Source organism: Triticum aestivum, chromosome 1D, assembly GCF_018294505.1.
Source record: "Triticum aestivum cultivar Chinese Spring chromosome 1D, IWGSC CS RefSeq v2.1, whole genome shotgun sequence".
Taxonomy (NCBI): Eukaryota; Viridiplantae; Streptophyta; class Magnoliopsida; order Poales; family Poaceae; genus Triticum; species Triticum aestivum.
In genome coordinates, this window is record NC_057796.1 from 467534765 (window position 1) to 467548590 (window position 13826).

Consider the following 13826-nt stretch of genomic DNA (forward strand, 5'->3'; position numbering starts at 1 on the left):
GAGCTCAATATGACTAAGGAGTTAGTCACGGGATCATGCATTACGGTACGAGTAAAGTGACTTGCCGGTAACGAGATTGAACAAGGTATTGGGATATCGACGATCGAATCTCGGGCAAGTAACATACCGATAGACAAAGGGAATTGTATACGGGATTGATTGAATCCTCGACATCGTGGTTCATCCGATGAGATCATCGAGGAGTATGTGGGAGCCAACATGGGTATCCAGATCCAGCTGTTGGTTATTGACCGGAGAATCGTCTCGGTAATGTCTGCATGTCTCCCGAACCCGTAGGGTCTACACACTTAAGGTTCGGTGACGCTAGGGTTGTAGAGATATTAGTATGCGGTAACCCGAAAGTTGTTCGGAGTCCCGGATGAGATCCCGGACGTCACGAGGAGTTCCGGAATGGTCCGGAGGTAAAGATTTATATATGGGAAGTCTTATTTTGGTCGCCGGAAAAGTTTCGCGCATTATCGGTATTGTACCGGGAGTGCCGAAAGGGGTCCGGGGGTCCACCAAGGGGGTCCACTAGCCCCGGGGGGCCACATGGGCTGTAGGGCTGTGCGCCTTGGCCTATATGGGCCAAGGGCACCAGCCCCAAGAGGCCCATGCGCCAAGAGATAAGGGAAAGGGAGAGTCCTAAAGGGGGAAGGCACCTCCGAGGTGCCTTGGGGAGGATGGACTCCTTCGTGGCCGCACCCTTCCTTGGAGGAAGGGCCAAGGCTGCGCCCCCTCTCCCTTGGCCCTATATATAGTGGGGGGAGGGAGGGCAGCAACACCTAAGCCCTGGCGCCTCCCTCTCCCTCCCGTGACACATCTCCCTCCTCCCACAGCGCTTGGCGAAGCCCTGTTGGAATCCCGCTACTTCCACCACCACGCCGTTGTGTTGCTGGATCTTCATCCACCTCTCCTTCCCCCTTGCTGGATCAAGAAGGAGGAGACATCGCTGTTCCGTACGTGTGTTGAACGCGGAGGTGTCGTCCGTTCGGCGCTAGGATCATCGGTGATTTGGATCACGACGAGTACGACTCCATCAACCCCGTTCTCTTGAACGCTTCCGCTCGCGATCTACAAGGGTATGTAGATGCACTCCTCTCTCTCGTTGCTAGATGACTCCATAGATTGATCTTGGTGATGCATAGAATTTTTTTGAATTATTTCTACGTTCCCCGACAGTGGCATCATGAGCCAGGTCTATGCGTAGATTCTATGCACGAGTAGAACACAAAGTAGTTGTGGGCGATGATTTGTTCAATTTGCTTGCCGTTACTAGTCTTATCTTGATTCGGCGGCATTGTGGGATGAAGCGGCCCGGACCGACCTTACACGTACTCTTACGTGAGACAGGTTCCACCGACTGACATGCACTTGATGCATAAGGTGGCTAGCGGGTGTCTGTCTCTCCCACTTTAGTCGGATCGGATTCGATGAAAAAGGTCCTTATGAAGGGTAAATAGCAATTGGCATATCACCGTTGTGGCTTTTGCGTAGGTAAGAAACGTTCTTGCTAGAAACCCATAGCAGCCACGTAAAACATGCAACAACAATTAGAGGACGTCTAACTTGTTTTTGCAGGGTATGCTATGTGATGTGATATGGCCAAAAGGATGTGATGAATGATATATGTGATGTATGAGATTGATCATGTTCTTGTAATAGGAATCACGACTTGCATGTCGATGAGTATGACAACCGGCAGGAGCCATAGGAGTTGTCTTAATTTATTGTATGACCTGCGTGTCAATGAAAAACGCCATGTAATTACTTTACTTTATTGTTAACCGTTAGCCATAGTAGTAGAAGTAATAGTTGGCGAGACAACTTCATGAAGACACGATGATGGAGATCATGATGATGGAGATCATGGTGTCATGCCGGTGACGAAGGTGATCATGTCGCGCCTCGAAGATGGAGATCAAAAGGCGCAAGATGACATTGGCCATATCATGTCACTTTATGATTTGCATGTGATGTTTGTCATGTTTACATCTTATTTGCTTAGAACGACGGTAGCATAAATAAGATGATCCCTCACTAAAATTTCAAGAGATGTGTTCCCCCTAACTGTGCACCATTGCGAAGGTTCGTTGTTTCGAAGCACCACGTGATGATCGGGTGTGATAGATTCTAAAGTTCGCATACAACGGGTGTTGACGAGCCTAGCATGTACAGACATGGCCTCGGAACACAAGCAAAACACTTAGGTTGACTTGACGAGCCTAGCATGTACAGACATGGCCTCGGAACACAAGTGATCGAAAGGTCGAACATGAGTCGTATAGTAGATGCGATCAACATGGAGATGTTCACCGATGATGACTAGTCCGTCTCACGTGATGATCGGACACGGCCTAGTTTGACTCGGATCATGTATCACTTAGATGACTAGAGGGATGTCTATCTAAGTGGGAGTTCATTAAATAATTTGATTAGATGAACTTAATTATCATGAACATAGTCAAAAGGTCTTTGCAAATTATGTCGTAGCTTACACTTTAGTTCTACTAAGATATGTTCCTAGAGAAAATTTAGTTGAAAGTTGATAGTAGCAATTATGCGGACTGGGTCCGTAAACTGAGGATTGTCCTCATTGCTGCACAGAAGGCTTATGTCCTTAATGCACCGCTCGGTGTGCTGAACCTCAACGTCGTCTGTAGATGTTGCGAAACATCTGACATACACGTTTTGATGACTACGTGATAGTTCAGTGCGTGATGCTAACGGTTTAGAATTGTGGCACCAAAGACGTTTTGAAACGTCGCAGAACATATGAGATGTTCCGAAAACTGAAATTGGGATTTCAGACTAGTGCCCACGTCAAGAGGTATGAGACCTCTGACAAGTTTCTTAAGCCTGCAAACTAAGGGAGAAAAGCTCAATCGTTGAGCATGTGCTCAGATTGTCTGAGTACCACAATCGCTTGAATCGAGTGGGAGTTAATCTTCCAGATGAGACAGTGATGGTTCTCCATAGTCACTGCCACCAAGCTATTAGAGCTTCGTGATGAACTATATCAGGGATAGATATGACGATCCTTGAGCTATTCGCGATGTTTGACACCGTGAAAGTAGAAATCAAATAGGAGCATCAATTGTTGATGGTTAGTAAAACCACTAGTTTCAAGAAGGGCAAGGGCAAAAAGGGATACTTCATGAAACGGCAAATCATTTGCTGCTCTAGTGAAGAATCCCAAGGTTGAACCCAAACCCGAGACTAAGTGCTTCTGTAATGAGGGGAACGGTCACTGAAGCAGAACTACCCTAGATATGAGAAGCCAGGCAAGGTCGACAGAAGTATATTGGATATACATTATATGAATGTGTACTTTACTAGTACTCCTAGTAGCACCAGGGTATTAGATACCGGTTCGGTTGCTAAGTGTTAGTAACTCGAAATAAAAGCTGCGGAATAAACGGAGACTAGCTAAAGGTGAGATGACGATATGTGTTGGAAGTGTTTCCAAGGTTGATGTGATCAAGCATCGCATGCTCCCTCTACCATCGAGATTGGTGTCAAACCTAAATAATTGTTATTTGGTGTTTGCGTTGAGCATAAACATGATTGGATTATGTTTATCGCAATACGGTTATTCATTTAAGGAGAATAATGGTTACTCTGTTTATTTGAATAATACCTTCAATGGTCTTGCACCTAAAATGAATCTCTATCGTAGTGATACACATGTTCGTGCCAAAAGATATAAAATAGTAATGATAGTACCACATACTTGTGGCACTGCCATTTGAGTCATATTGGTATAGAACGCATGAAGAAGCTCCATGTAGATGGATCTTTGGACTCACTCGTTTTTGAAAAGATTGAGACATGCAAACCATGTCTATTGGTATATATGCATGAAGAAACTCCATGCAGATGGATCGTTTGGACTCACTTGATTTTGAATCACTTGAGACATGCAAATCACACCACATGGGCAAGATGACTGAAAGGCCTCATTTTCAGTAAGATGGAACAAGAGAGCAACTTGTTGGAAGTAATACATTTGATGTGTGCAGTCCAATGAGTGCTGAGGCACACAGTGGATATCGTTATGTTCTTACTTCACAGATGATTTGAGTAGATGCTAAGAATATTTACTTGATGAAACACAAGTCTGAATTATTGAAAGGTTCAAGTAATTTCAGAGTGAAGTTGAAGATCGTCGTGACAAGAGGATAAAAAGTCTATGATATGATCATAGAGATATCTGAGTTACGAGTTTGGCACACAATTAAGTCATTGTGGAAATTGTTTCACAACTAATACCGCCTGGAACACCATAGTGTGATGGTGTGTCCGAACATCATAACTGCACCCTATTGGATATGGTGCATACCATGATGTCTCTTATCGAATTACCACTATCGTTTATGGGTTAGGCATTAGAGACAACCGCATTCACTTTAAATAGGGCACCACGCAATTCCGTTGAGACGACACCGTATGAACTATGGTTTAGAGAAACCTAAGCTGTCGTTTCTTAAAAGTTTGGGGCTGCGACGCTTATGTGAAAAAGTTTCAGGCTGATAAGCTCGAACCCAAAGCGGATAAATGCATCTTCATAGAATACCCAAAACAGTTGGGTATACCTCCTATTTCATATCTGGAAGCAAAAGTGATTGTTTCTAGAAACGGGTCCTTTCTCGAGGAAAAGTTTCTCTCGAAAGAATTGAGTGGGAGGATGGTGGAGACTTGATGAGGTTATTGAACCATGACTTCAACTAGTGTGTAGCAGGGTACAGGAAGTTGTTCCTGTGGCACCTGCACCAATTGAAGTGGAAGCTTATGATAGTGATCATGAAACTTCGGATCAAGTCACTACCAAACCTCGTAGGACGACAAGGATGCGTACTACTTCAGAGTGGTATGTAATCCTGTCTTGGAAGTCATGTTGCTAGACAACAATGAACCTACGAGCTATGGAGAAGCGATGGTGGGCCCGGATTCCGACGAATGGCTCGAGGCCATAAAATCCGAGAGAGGATCCATGTATAAAAAACAAAGTGTAGACTTTGGAAGAACTACTTGATGGTCGTAAGGCTGTTGGGTGCAGATGGATTTTAAAAGGAAGACGGACAATGATGGTAAGTGTCACCATTAAGAAAGCTCGACTTGTCGTTAAGATGTTTCCCGACAAGTTCAAGGAGTTGACTACGATGAGACTTTCTCACTCGTAGCGATGCTAAGAGTCTGTTGGAATTATATTAGCAGTTACTGCATTATTTATGAAATCTTGCAGATAGGATGTCAAAACATTGTTTCCTCGACGATTTTCTTGAGGAAAGGTTGTATGTGATACAACCAGAAGATTTTGTCAATCCTGAAAGATGCTAACAAGTATGCAAAGCTCCAGCAATCCTTCTAAGGACTGGAGTAAGCATCTCGGAGTTGGAATGTACGCTTTGATGAGATGATCAAAGATTTTGGGTTTATACAAATTTTATGAGAAACTTGTATTTCCAAAGAAGTGAGTGGGAGCACTATAGAATTTTTGATGAGTATATGTTGTTAACATATTGTTGATCAGAAATGATGTAGAATTTCTGGAAAGCATCCAGGGTTATTTGAAAAGTGTTTTAATGGAAAACCTGGATTAAGCTACTTGAACATTGAGCATCAAGATCTATAAGGATAGATCGAAAACGCTTAATAGTACTTTCAAATGAATGCATACCGTGACAGGATTTTGAAGGAGTTCAAAATAGATCAGCAAAGAAGGAGTTCTTGGCTGTGTTACAAGGTGTGAGTATTGAGTAAGACTCAAGACTTGACCACGGTAGAAGAGAGAGAAAGGACGAAGGTCGTCCCCTATGCTTTAGACGTAGGCTCTACATATGCTATGCTGTGTACCGCACCTGAAGTGTGCCTTGCCATGAGTTAGTCAAGGGGTACAATAGTGATCCGGGAATGGATCACATGACAGCGGTCGAACTTATCCTTAGTATCTAGTGGACTAAGGAATTTTTCTCGATTATGGAGATGGTAAAAGAGTTCGTCGTAAAGGGTTACGTCGATGCAAACTTTGACACTAATCCGGATGACTCTGAGTAGTAAACCGGATTCGTATAGTAGAGCAGTTATTTGGAATAACTCCAAGTAGCGCATGGTAGGTACATCTACAAGATGACATAGAGATTTGTAAAGCACACACGGATCTGAATGTTGCAGACCCGTTGACTAAAACCTCTCTCACAAGCAGAACATGATCAAACCCTAGTAAACTCTTTGGGTGTAGTCACATGGCGATGTGGACTATGAGTGTTAATCACATGGCGATGTGAATTAGATTATTGACTCTAGTGCAAGTGGGAGACTGTTGGAAATATGCCCTAGAGACAATAATAAAATGGTTATTATTATATTTCCTTGTTCATGATAATTGTCTATTGTTCATGCTATAATTGTATTAACTGGAAACCGTAATACATGTGTGAATACATAGACCACAACATGTCCCTAGTAAGCCTCTAGTTGACTAGCTCGTTGATCAATAGATGGTTATAGTTTCCTGACCATGGACATTGGATGTCATTGATAACGGGATCACATCATTAGGAGAATGATGTGATGGACAAGACCCAATCCTAAGCATAGCACAAGATCGTGTAGTTCGTTTGCTAGAGCTTTTCTAATGTCAAGTATCATTTCCTTAGACCATGAGATTGTGCAACTCCCGGATACCGTAGGAATGCTTTGGGTGTACCAAACGTCACAACGTAACTGGGTGGCTATAAAGGTGCACTACAGGTATCTCCGAAAGTGTCTGTTGGGTTGGCACGAATCGAGACTGGGATTTGTCACTCCGTATGACGGAGAGGTATCTCTGGGCCCACTCGGTAATGCATCATCATAATGAGCTCAATATGACTAAGGAGTTAGTAACGGGATCATGCATTACGGTACGAGTAAAGTGACTTGCCGGTAACGAGATTGAACAAGGTATTGGGATACCGACGATCGAATCTCGGGCAAGTAACATACCGATAGACAAAGGGAATTGTATACGGGATTGATTGAATCCTCGACATCGTGGTTCATCCGATGAGATCATCGAGGAGTATGTGGGAGCCAACATGGGTATCCAGATCCCGCTGTTGGTTATTGACCGGAGAGTCATCTCGGTCATGTCTGCATGTCTCCCGAACCCGTAGGGTCTACACACTTAAGGTTCGGTGACGCTAGGGTTGTAGAGATATTAGTATGCGGTAACCCGAAAGTTGTTCGGAGTCCCGGATGAGATCCCGGACATCACGAGGAGTTCCGGAATGGTCCGGAGGTAAAGATTTATATATGGGAAGTCTTGTTTTGGTCGCCGGAAAAGTTTCGCGCATTATCGGTATTGTACCGGGAGTGCCGAAAGGGGTCCGGGGGTCCACCAAGGGGGTCCACCAGCCCCGGGGGGCCACATGGGCTGTAGGGGTGGGCGCCTTGGCCTATATGGGCCAAGGGCGCCAGCCCCAAGAGGCCCATGCGCCAAGAGATAAGGGAAAGGGAGAGTCCTAAAGGGGGAAGGCACCTCCGAGGTGCCTTGGGGAGGATGGACTCCTCCCTGGCCGCACCCTTCCTTGGAGGAAGGGCCAAGGCTGTGCCCCCCCTCTCCCTTGGCCCTATATATAGTGGGGGGGGGAGGGAGGGCAGCAACACCTAAGCCCTGGCGCCTCCCTCTCCCTCCCGTGACACATCTTCCTCCTCCCGCAGCGCTTGGCGAAGCCCTGTTGGAATCCCGCTACTTCCACCACCACGCCGTCGTGCTGCTGGATCTTCATCAACCTCTCCTTCCCCCTTGCTAGATCAAGAAGGAGGGGACGTCGCTGTTCCGTACGTGTGTTGAACGCGGAGGTGCCGTCCGTTCGGCGCTAGGATCATCGGTGATTTGGATCACGACGAGTACGACTCCATCAACCTCGTTCTCTTGAACGCTTCCGCTCGCGATCTACAAGGGTATATAGATGCACTCCTCTCTCTCGTTGCTAGATGACTCCATAGATTGATCTTGGTGATGCGTAGAATTTTTTTGAACTATTGCTACGTTCCCCGACATGTTGATGCCTGAGGCCGAACATTACCCAGAAAAGTGTGTCCGGCTAGGGGTAATCGAGCATATCGGGTTATGTGGTGCACCCCTGCAGGGAAGTTAAACTATTCGAATAGCCGTACCACAATAATATGACGACTTGGAATTGTATCCCAACCTCTTACCACTTAAACTGGATACTTGATAAACCACACCAAGATAATAGATAGGAATACCCGGTGATCGCTATCTCACAGGGAGACGAGGAAAGGATATTGGGTATGTTGTTGCTATATATAAGTACAAGTTGGTATCAAATACGCTCCTCTCTTCTCCCCCTTATTCTGGCATTTCTATAGTTTAGTCCAAAGTTATAGTTCCACTCCTTCCCCTTATTCTGGCATTTCTGCAGTTTAGTCCAAAGATATAGTTCCATTCCTTTGATATCGATGCATAGGGCTAGAAAAAAAGCTCGAAGCTCGCGAACTTAATGAGTAGCTCCTGACTCGACTCGAATCGACTCAAACTCGAAGAATAAAGAGTCAAGCCAATCTTTATTTTAAGATTGTTTATAAACCAAGTTAAACGAGCTGAGTTCACGAGTACTCGTGTAACTCGTTAGGCTCGATATAAATCTCACCCACCCAGCACCACCTTGCATCCCAAGCCAGTCGCATAGGCACAACAGATGGCCCATCCGCATAACACTAGACCCAACCACCTACGAGACACGCCACAATAGTGAGAGACGAGTTTGTTGATTCATGTCCCGTCTCATCTCTTTCTGAATCATGAGTTCGCGACATCGGCAGTGCCCCGTAAACCCACCTCTCGGGTCTTGTACGTGTTGCTAACTTGTTGATTATTGAGTTAACAAGGTGGGTTGACGCCCGCCCGCGTCGCCCCCCGCTCGGGCGACTTGGGTGGCTCCCCAACCCTAGCCGCCGCCGGGGCCTAGCCCATCTTCCTCCCCCTCCCGCCGCCGTCGGAGGACGCCGCCGGCTTGCACCCGGAGGCCGACGGCGGTGGCGGGGGCTCTTCCTCCCTCTCGCGTCTCAGGGGTGGCGGGGCCCCAACATGCGTGGAGGTGCGGCCGATCTAGAAGCGATGGTGTTGGCTTCGACGGCGGCGGCGGTCGGCCCTGCCTCGGGCCACGGGCTGCGGCTGGCCTGGATCGGGCGGCGGCGCGATACGGTCTTCGGCGGCATGTTATCTGGCTTTAGATCGGCGGCGGCGTCGAGGGCCTGGTGGACTGCTTGGCGGCACCCATGGCAGATCTGTTCTGGCCAGTGTAGCCAGTGGTGGTGGTCATCTTCTTTGTCGGCGGTGGCCAGCCAGAAGCTTGGTGATCGGATCTCGAGATCGATCATCTAGTCCCGGCTGCGAGTTGGGGAGACATGGTTACCGGTGAAAACCGAGCCGACGACAGGCGATGGTGGCGTTCTACGCCGTTACCTTGATGAAGGCATCATCGTGTAACTACTGTCGACCCACTCGTGCTGCTCCGGGGGAAACCCTAGGATCTGGTGTTCCAGATCGGACGATGGCGGCACTGCGGTGTCGTTTCTCTCTTGGGAGCATCGTTTGTGGAGCAGCGCTGGAAGTCAGAGGCAGGAGGTGGTGCGGCTTCGTCTTGCACGGAGCTTCGGTGGAGATGTCAAGTCATGCCCGACAGGTGCTACGCTTTGTCATGCCTGGTCGGCAGGTGCTACGCACGACAAATCTTCCAAGGACTTCAAGCTGTGTCGGCTGGTGGTACTTGGCAGCATGGCGCTGAGGTGTCTCAGTGGCGACCGCGACGTGCTCAGCTGTTTGCGCGCAGAGAGGAGGTGCCGTTGGGCGTCGTGGTGGCGTCGATGATAGCTAGACCAAGCAAGGTTGATACATCAGTACAGTTCTGAAGATGGAGCGGTGGCAGTTGGCGGCGGCGGCCTCTGAGAGCACGTCGGACCAGTGTGTGCCCCAGACCCGGCAAGTGGCTAGGTTGGGGTCTCATGTCTTAGATGTTAGGCTTGGCTGCGATGTCTGTTTGGTATTAGGCCCATGCTATCTGCGCCCCTTCATCAACTGGATAGGTGTGGCGACAATTTGTTGCTTAGACGGCGGCTTTAGTCTTACTGTTGTATGACTTTGTAAGGTCTTGTGAGAATAATTAATAAAGTGGCCGTATGCATCGCCCAGATGCAGAGGCCGGGGTCATCCTCCTTTTCAAAAAAATGTACCATTCTATGTGGAATAGTGGTCATGTACATGTTACCAATTATTGTGGTCATGTACATGTTATTGACTTGCTGACATGTCAATGATACTAACAATTGTAAGTTTAGCTACTTACATTTGTTTGTCAACATCGTACATGCCTAATATGTACATGTACATGTTACATTCCCAATTAATAATTTTTTATCATATTCCTAATGTTTTATGTTCATACCTATAACGAGCTTAACAAGTTAAACGAGCTAGCTCGGGAGCTAAATGAGTCGAGCCAATCTTGGATTTGAGCTCGTTATAGTAACGAGTCGAGTCGAGTTAGCTCGTTAACGAAACAAGCTCTAGCGAGTCGAGCCGATCTGGCTCGACTCGGCTCGAATTGCACCCCTATCGATGCATGTCTAGTATAGATTTGATGTAACTCTTGCGAGTACTTTGAATGTGTACTGTTGAATTATTGGTCCTCGTGACACCGGCTTGTAATATAAATATTTATGTTTAAATTTGTGACCCCGCCAAGGTATATATATATATGTGTGTGTGTGTGTGTGTGTGTGAGAGAGAGAGAGAGAGGTGGGCTTGGTCCCCGACCAGTCTCGCAACATGTTAGGAGTGCTTAGGGTTAGCAGCCGAACAACCATTCGCGCTTAGGATGTAGACTGGCGGGTGACATCTTTGGAGAGCTAAGGTAGGGCTTAGGCGTGTTGATGCCTGAGGCTGAACATTACCTAGAAAAGTGTGTCCGGCTAGGGATAATCGAGCGTATCGGGTTATGTGGTGCACTCCTACAGGGAAGTTAAACTATTCGAATAGCCGTACCACAATAACAAGATGACTTGGAATTGTATCCCAACCTCTTACCACTTAAACTGGATATTTGATAAAACACACCAAGATAATAGATAGGAATACCCAGTGATCGCTATCTCACAGGAGACGAGGAAAGGATATTGGGTATGTTGTTACTATATATAAGTACAAGTTGGTATCAAATACGCTCCTCTCTTCTACCCCTTATTCTGGCATTCTATAGTTTAGTCCAAAGATATAGTTCCATTCCTTCCCCTTATTCTGGCATTTCTGCAGTTTAGTCCAAAGATATAGTTCCATTCCTTTGATATCGATGCATACCTAGTATAGATCTGATGTAAGTCTTGCGAGTACTTTGAATGCATATTGTTGAATTATTGGTCCTCGTGACACCGGCTTGTAATATAAATATTTATGATTAAATTTGTGACCCCGCCAAGGTATATATATGCGTGTGTGTGTGTGAGAGAGAGAGGGAGAGAGAGAGAGAGGGAGGGGTGGGCTTGGTCCCCGACCAGTCTCGCAATGTGTTAGGAGTGCTTAGGGTTAGCAGTTGAACAACCATTCGCGCTTAGGATGTAGACCGGCGGGTGACATCTTTGGAGAGCTAAGGTAGGACTTAGGCGTGTTGATGCCTGAGGCCGAACATTACGCAGAAAAGTGTGTCCGGCTAGGGGTAATCGAGCGTATCGGGTTATGTGGTGCACCCTTGCAGGGAAGTTTAACTATTCGAATATCCGTACCACAATAATACGACGACTTGGAATTGTATCCCAACCTCTTACCACTTAAACTGGATATTTGATAAAACACACCAAGATAATAGATAGGAATACCCAGTGATCGCTATCTCACAGGGAGACGAGGAAAGGATATTGGGTATGTTGTTGCTATATATAAGTACAAGTTGGTATCAAATACGCTCCTCTCTTCTCCCCCTTATTCTGGCATTTCTATAGTTTAGTCCAAAGATATAGTTCCATTCCTTTCCCTTGCATTTCAGCAGTTTAGTCCAAAGATATAGTTTCATTCCTTTGATATCGATGCATACCTAGTATAGATCTGATGTAAGTCTTGCGAGTACTTTGAACGTGTACTGTTGAATTATTGGTCCTCGTGACACCGGCTTGTAATATAAATATTTATGTTTAAATTTGTGACCCCGCCAAGGTATATATTAATATGTGTGTGTGTGTGTGAGAGAGAGATATTTGTGGTGCGGAAAATATAACTCTATTTGATCCATATTGTCGTCTTTTTATGTGCTCATGAATGACAATGTTGATTGTTGGCCAGCTCTATAATATAAGTACCGTGAGTGTGAGTATGATATTATAGAATTATAGGAATGCATGACACATGCCTATTCTTTATAAGATCTTTCCCATGATTTTTAACAGCCCTTGATCTGGCCAGTACCGCGAGTGCAAAACCGCCCTGCTACACTGATGTGAGATCCCCCCCCCCCCCCCACACACACTTTTTCTTTCTTACCCAGACTTACTTGATTGATAAGTGTATGAATGAAATCTCAAGTTCAAAAAAAACATTTCATTTGGAGAGGCAACACTCAGACAAAGAGGCGACATGACAGGGGCGAAAGAGGCGACGGAGACGGAGATCGCGCCATTGGCGACCACGCTCCAGGAGATCGAAGGTGAGAATCCCAGATCCCAGATAATCAGAGAGATTGCCATTGAGAGAGAAGGGAAGACTGATTGGGCCACGGGCGTCGATGCGGATCCCCTGGGACTCCGCGTGTCCTGGTTGAAAACAAGGGAGTCGATCCGAAATCTCGCGAGGAGCTGCCATGGGAGGGGGGTGAATCCTGTTAAGGGGGGAGTGAATCAGCAAAAGGAGAAGGAAAATGATATGGCGCGGATCCGAAATCGACTGATCTCCATGAGGGTTGATCTGGAGACGATGTTTGGGGAAAGTAAGAGTGATTTTGGACGGGCTGATAGGGATCTGACACAGACGGGTGACCCTGAGATTCATTCGGATCGGGACGGGAAAGAAAGTGTGATATCATATCAGTATCAAGAGATTGTCAAGGAGGAAATCACTGCTCCGGATTTGAAGGGATCGGAATCATCAGAACACTTGATAAAAGGGGACTCAATTTCTGAAAGTATACCACAAACATCACAGTGTATTCCCATACAGCCCCAAGAGTCAGAGATGGCGAGCAAGGACCTAGCGAAGAACAAGGGCCCGATGCATGCCTCGGAGGGCGTCGACTCCAATGGGGGCGGTGGTGGTGGCGATCGGGTGGTGCTCCATGGCGTCTCGTCCCACAGCCAGGGACGGGGGGCCATGGATTTCCAATCACCTGATGTGGTGGTGCTGGCCCTGTCAAAGGAGAGGGCAGCGCTGAAGACCCGCTGGCTCGCTGTCGGACTGTTCTTCTCCTTATAGGCCTTTAGCTCGGAGGGCCTGTTTGGAGAGCTCAGAGACAAGTGGGGCTTGCGGGGCAAGATGAAGTATACCCAACTGAAGAACAATAGATACTTGCTCGAATTCGAGCGAGAGGGAGACAGACGCTTCATCATCAACAACGGCCCCTGGTCTTACAAGGGTGATGCCTTCCTGATGGCCACCGCAGATGGGAACACGCCACCAGGTGATGTTGAGATCGCCCATCTGGGTTAAGATTTACGATGTTCCTCCAGTCATGCTCTCGGAACCGGTGGCCTGGCAGCTCGGCACCTTGTTGGGGGAGGTGCTTGCTGTTGATACTGACAGCGAAGGAAACATATGGGGGGATTTCTTACGAGTTAGG